Source organism: Montipora foliosa, chromosome 1 (genome assembly GCF_036669935.1).
Source record: "Montipora foliosa isolate CH-2021 chromosome 1, ASM3666993v2, whole genome shotgun sequence".
NCBI lineage: Eukaryota > Metazoa > Cnidaria > Anthozoa > Scleractinia > Acroporidae > Montipora > Montipora foliosa.
In genome coordinates this window covers 33,150,860-33,156,370 of record NC_090869.1, presented here as the reverse complement: position 1 = coordinate 33,156,370, position 5,511 = coordinate 33,150,860, and positions in this window count along the sequence as shown.

Sequence of the window (5,511 nt, the reverse complement as noted above, 5' to 3'; positions counted from 1 at the left end):
TTTAGGTGCAGTGTGCCCTGAGAAGGATGATAAACTAGGTTCTAGGCGACAGGGACGACGGGAAAAAGGACAATAGAAAAATCAAAGTCTTAGGCAGACCTACGATCTCCGTAACACCGGACAGATGCTCTACTCTCTAGCTACACAGGGGTTCTTGTAGCGCAAAGGGTAAACATTTTATTCCAAAATGACCGCCATTTTAGTATTCTTTTGTTTGATTTGAAAGTGGCCCTTTTGGCCTCGTTCAAGGTTAAATATTCTCTTGAATTTTGCGTTTGAAAGCGAGGGCAAAAGGGCCGATTTGCAAGGAAACAAAAGAATACTAAAATGGCGGCCATTTTGAAATAAGGAGCATTTACCGTTTGTCAACAAAAAGCGAAAACTCCGGTTGGAAATTCAAATGGTACAGCTCATTCCACCGGAAAGTTTCCTCAGATGTATTCCTCTTTTCCTGTTCCAACCGAAATGACCGGAAAATTCCTGTGCCATTTGTAAACTCCCACTCGATCCGGTTCACCTCGGCCTCTTTTCCCGCCTTTCGACACTGCAGATGCAGCCGCCATTGCCGCCATTTTGATTTGCTATTGTTTTGTACCGACCGCGAGAGACTAGGCCTTGGCAAAACACCACACCGGGAAAATCCTGTATCATTACGAGCGTTCAATGCCAACCGGATTTTCCGTGCAAATGGTAAACGCCCAAGGTGTATAGCATCCATCCGGCGGTGTAGCCTGCGTGGTAGGCGCAAAAAAGGGGAGAAAAACGCGCGAGGAGAAAAATGGGAGGGAGCGCCTGCCCTAAAAGCCCAGTGTTTCGCATTACGCCCACCAATAGCCCTTTTCACAGTTAGTTTTTCTCATTTGCATTACAATGTAATCTAACGTGGGTGCGAGGCAATTTCGGGTTAAAACTACAAAATAGCCAGAAATTGCCTCACATACATGCTAGATGAGAAAAACTAACCGTGAAAAGGGTTATTTGCTGGTAATCCGATTTCCCTACGCCTTTTTTCCCAGTCCTCCTTTTCTTTTAACGCCCTAGGACTCTGTTTCGCTCGTTGCCCAGCAACTAGTTTTTCGTAAAAAAAAAATTGGTTTTATCAACGGAGTTGATAATGTAAATTGGCCACCGTACAGAGATTCTAAAAGCTTTTAGAATCTCTGTACGGTGGTCAATTTACATTATCAACTCCGTTGATAAAACCAAATTTTTGTATACTACTTCCCCACCGACGCAGCACTACAGTTTCTTTAGAAACTACCCCCTTCATTCATTTCTCGTAAATAAACTTCGTTAGGAGAGGGGGTGGGTAGAGTTTGATAAAATTAAATAGTGCGGCAAAAGTAGTTGTGTTCCTATTGCTAGATGACATTTAGTAATAAAAAAAATTGGTGCGTGGTATTTACTCTTCCATGGAAGGTTAGGTTTAGCCGATCATAGAGGAACTGATTTGCACGAGATGTGGATCTTTACCATTTACCAAGAAATCGAGAAACCTTCGTCATTCTAGTCCTTTACAGGTGCAAACGGACAAAATGTGATTTCCGGAAGAACTGCATCACAGGCCGTTAGCTCCCACAAAGGCCGGACTGGAACAACCCTGGAATTAACAGCAACTTAGTCTATCTGTTTATTTCTGGACTAAACTAAAGGAGCGATCTTTCGATTCGACGCTTATACAAGTATTTTCGACGTCGATTTTGCTTGCTCAAAACAAAACTGGAAAGTCCAAATTAAATTGTTTAAACAATGGGAAAGCTGACAAAAGTTTTTTTTACCGCGCAACAAGCACATATCCCTTCGTCTTTTCGATTTTCCAGGTGGAATTTTTTGGAGAAATCCGTTAGCATGGTAAAATACTTTTTCGAAGTTAGCGAATGCCGCAGATTACAACCTCTGCAGTTATTTTAGAAAATTGTCATCTAATATAAATGGTAGAAATAAAGCAGATTAAAGTTTTCAAGTGTTTTTTTTCACAGAGCACTAGAGTTTCATCACACCGCATAATAAAGACGGACGTCAAACCGTTTAACAAAGCATTTAAAGAATATTTGCCGGATTTAACTTTATCCAAACACTTTAAAATGTAGTGTTTGTTTCAATAGCGCAAAGGTAAACGTTAAAGAAAACGCCAAAACTCGTTAGTTAAGGACCGTGCCTACTAATGATCAAAATTCTCGAAAGAACTGTTAAAAGTTTAGCTTCTGACATACTCTTTCGTGCAGTACGGTCTAGAAAATCGTCGTACTCATTTTGAGCCTTGGATGTGCTCGGTTGTAGCTCCACGCGTGTTTCCACTCCTGTGTCATGTCTGCCTGTTTGCCTTCAAATTTCCCCCACCCCCCACGCTTTCTTTCCATGAAAACCTTTCCTTGTTTTCCTTCAACAAGCTCTAAACTTCCCTTTTCTTTTTCTACTGGTTTCTCCGTCTCCTTCCATGAACAAATTCAAAGATACAACCCTGACGATATATAAACAGACACGCAATTTCGATACTCGTCCCGCATAACGCGCAATGACTGCTGGGTTGGACAGGGGGAAAGGAATAAGAAATATAGCACTTGTGAATCACGGAAGAGCAGATTTGGAAATTTTTTCGGAAAACCGTGCCGAAAAACCACATAGCAACCAAAATCAACAAACCATAACTAATGGTAACTTTAAGGCCAATTTTAATGACTGTCATTGATTAAAATTAAAATTTTAGGCGGGCTTTTCAAAAATATTCCAAAAACGTTTCGAACTTAAAAAACTAATCTAATGAACTCCCTTCACAACCTTCTTTTCAATTTAGGTCGTCGATCAAGTTTTCCTCGAAATTTGAGGATTAACTGCCTCCATAAGGATGGTGCCTACTAATTCAAAGGTATTTTTACCCCGGTTTATGATTATGTATGAAATGTAGATCTCAACAAGTGTTATTGAAATCAAAAAAGAAAATTGAGGGTAACCACGAATATCTCGAGGTGCGCAGAACGTATGCGCAATAACAATAGTAAGCACCATCCTTAAGAATGAGCCACGGGCGTTGAAAAGTTGGGAACGAAGAATTTTGAAGTAAAGACAAAGAAAGTCCTTGAAAGAACTACGCCTCTAGACTACCGAGAAGACGGAGAAGGTGGAAGAAATGGTCAGAAGTAAAATTAAATCCCTCTCCTAATCTTGACTTATCCTTCTGGAGAGTCAATGAAAATCATGAGGCCCTCATCATCATCATTGTAAACGACGAGAAGGCGTCTTATTACAATCGACGAGAGAAAGGTTGTTCCACAGGAAGACCACCCTTTGTTAGTGGAGGGCCGTTCATTGAAATCTGAGCATCGATCTTTTGTTATTTATAGAAGAAATACCGATGAACAATACGGTGGCTACAATTTGTTCCAATATGCAGAATTCAAAGGAAATGATTCAACAAAAGTTTCCGCAAGAAAATGTTAACTGAGTCATGTGTCATGTTTTTGCGCCGTCCCGTCTGTTTTAAGCAATATCTTGCGAGATGAATATTTGACCTCGGCGGTTAGTTCCTTGAAATTTTTATTGACTCATTTGCTTTAAATTCTGCATATTGGAACAAATTGTAGCCTTCGTATTGATCATCTGTATTTCTTTTTTAAATAACAAAAGATCGATGCTCAGATTTTAATGAACGGCCCCCACTAACAGAGGGTAGTTTACCTGTGGTTGTTCTCAAGCTATGTGACACCGAGGGAGTTCTGTAACATAATATCACACGTAGAAATTAGGAATCAACGAAGGCTGGCACGAACTTTCTTTTAATGACGTTTAGCGTTTTGGAAGATTTCGCGTCTTTGGCTCTTTTGGTTTGGTAAAGACAAGCGCGCATTTCGCATTTAGAGTAGCTTGATGGGCAGTTATTGTGACGTAAAAAGTCACCATAGCCACAAAAGAGCTATCTAAAAACCCCCGGGGGGGGGGACTCCCATATGAAACAGACGGGGATGCTCGTCGGAAATTTTGAATTTAACCCCTAAAGGAGACCAATCTAGGCGTGGCTTAAGCAAATTTTGACCCCTAAAAGAGACCGTTTAAAAACACAAAAATACGACACGCAATGAGTTTTAATGATAAAAAGGCATAATCATCGAATGCTTTTATCTAAAAAGAAAATTTAAAAGGAAATTTGACTTCTGTTTCTCTTCGCGTAATTCTGTGTTACTTCGCAGAACCCTAAACGAGACCTTGGTGGCATAAAATATTGGCGTTTTGCCCGGAACACCCTAAGCGAGACCAAAATCCAAAATTTACACCCCTAAGCGAGACGACGAGCATCCCCGTCTGTTTCATATGGGAGTCCCTCCCCCGGGTAAAAACCCTCCATATTTTGTCTTTAAGTTGCAGCTAAACTCAAATATTTTTCGTCTACAGTATTAATCTCCCCACCTATAGTAAAGCAAACATGTTTTACCATTCTTACCTCAAAATCTCGCTATTTATCTGCCGGGTAAGACGGGCAAAGTTATCAAAATTAGAAGTAATTTGGACCAACGACCGTGACGTGAGAGGCATGCCGACTCTATTCTCTATTTTACGTCACAAACTGCTTTGCAATGCAAAATTCAACCACGTGTGGCGGGTCTCTCTTCTCTGCCTTGTCGAAGGGAGGCACAGAAGAGAGACCCTGGAAACGACGTTGTGCAAAGTTTCTTTAAAACTGGAATGCAAAGCAGTTTGTGGCGTAAAATCGAGAATTGACCCACGCCTCTCTCACATCACGGTCGTGGGTTCAAATTACAGCTTGTTCTGGCAGGTTAACGTGGCCTAGTAACACGGCACAGAAAAAGCAAAATTCTGTGTAACAATGGTTACATATGTGGAGATTTATATTAGGGACGAAAAATATTTAAGTTTTAGGTGCACTTTAAATGCCTATATCTCAAAAACGATTGCGGTGGCCCACAATTGTTATTGCTGAGAAGAGAAAACCAGGTTGAGAAGAACTTCTTTGCAAAGTAAAAAAAATAGGTATCAAGAACGGATTCAAAGCCACCTTAATCTTCTATTCGGTGAAGTTAGCTTCAGAGGATATTTTTACTTTTGCAAATGATAAATGGGGTCACAGAATATGGAGTGTTTCTGGATGGCTCTTGGTTGCTTGTATCGGCACCAAGGATCAACTCGCAGCTTGCATGAACAATAGACTGACTGGTGTGCTAGACGGTTGGGCGCCTAACCTACCGTCTCGATCACAAATGTTGTAACACAGACGCAAATTTGCCCCCTGTCCCCCTTTAATGTTGACTTTATGGGTTCGAGTGCAAAAACCAACCGGTAAACACAACATTGAAGGGAGGGTGGAGGATGTTTGCTGTTCTAGCGAAGTGTTACAACTATTCATGACTTAAGTTGAAGCTATCTGTTACTCTGGTATCCCACTGAACATCAACCCGCACGATTTTGCGGATGAACACCGTATGAGTGCATTCTTTGCAGAGAGAAACTTTCAAAGAAGCGAAATTCGTAATATTCAATTTGTTAATTAAATTTGTTATA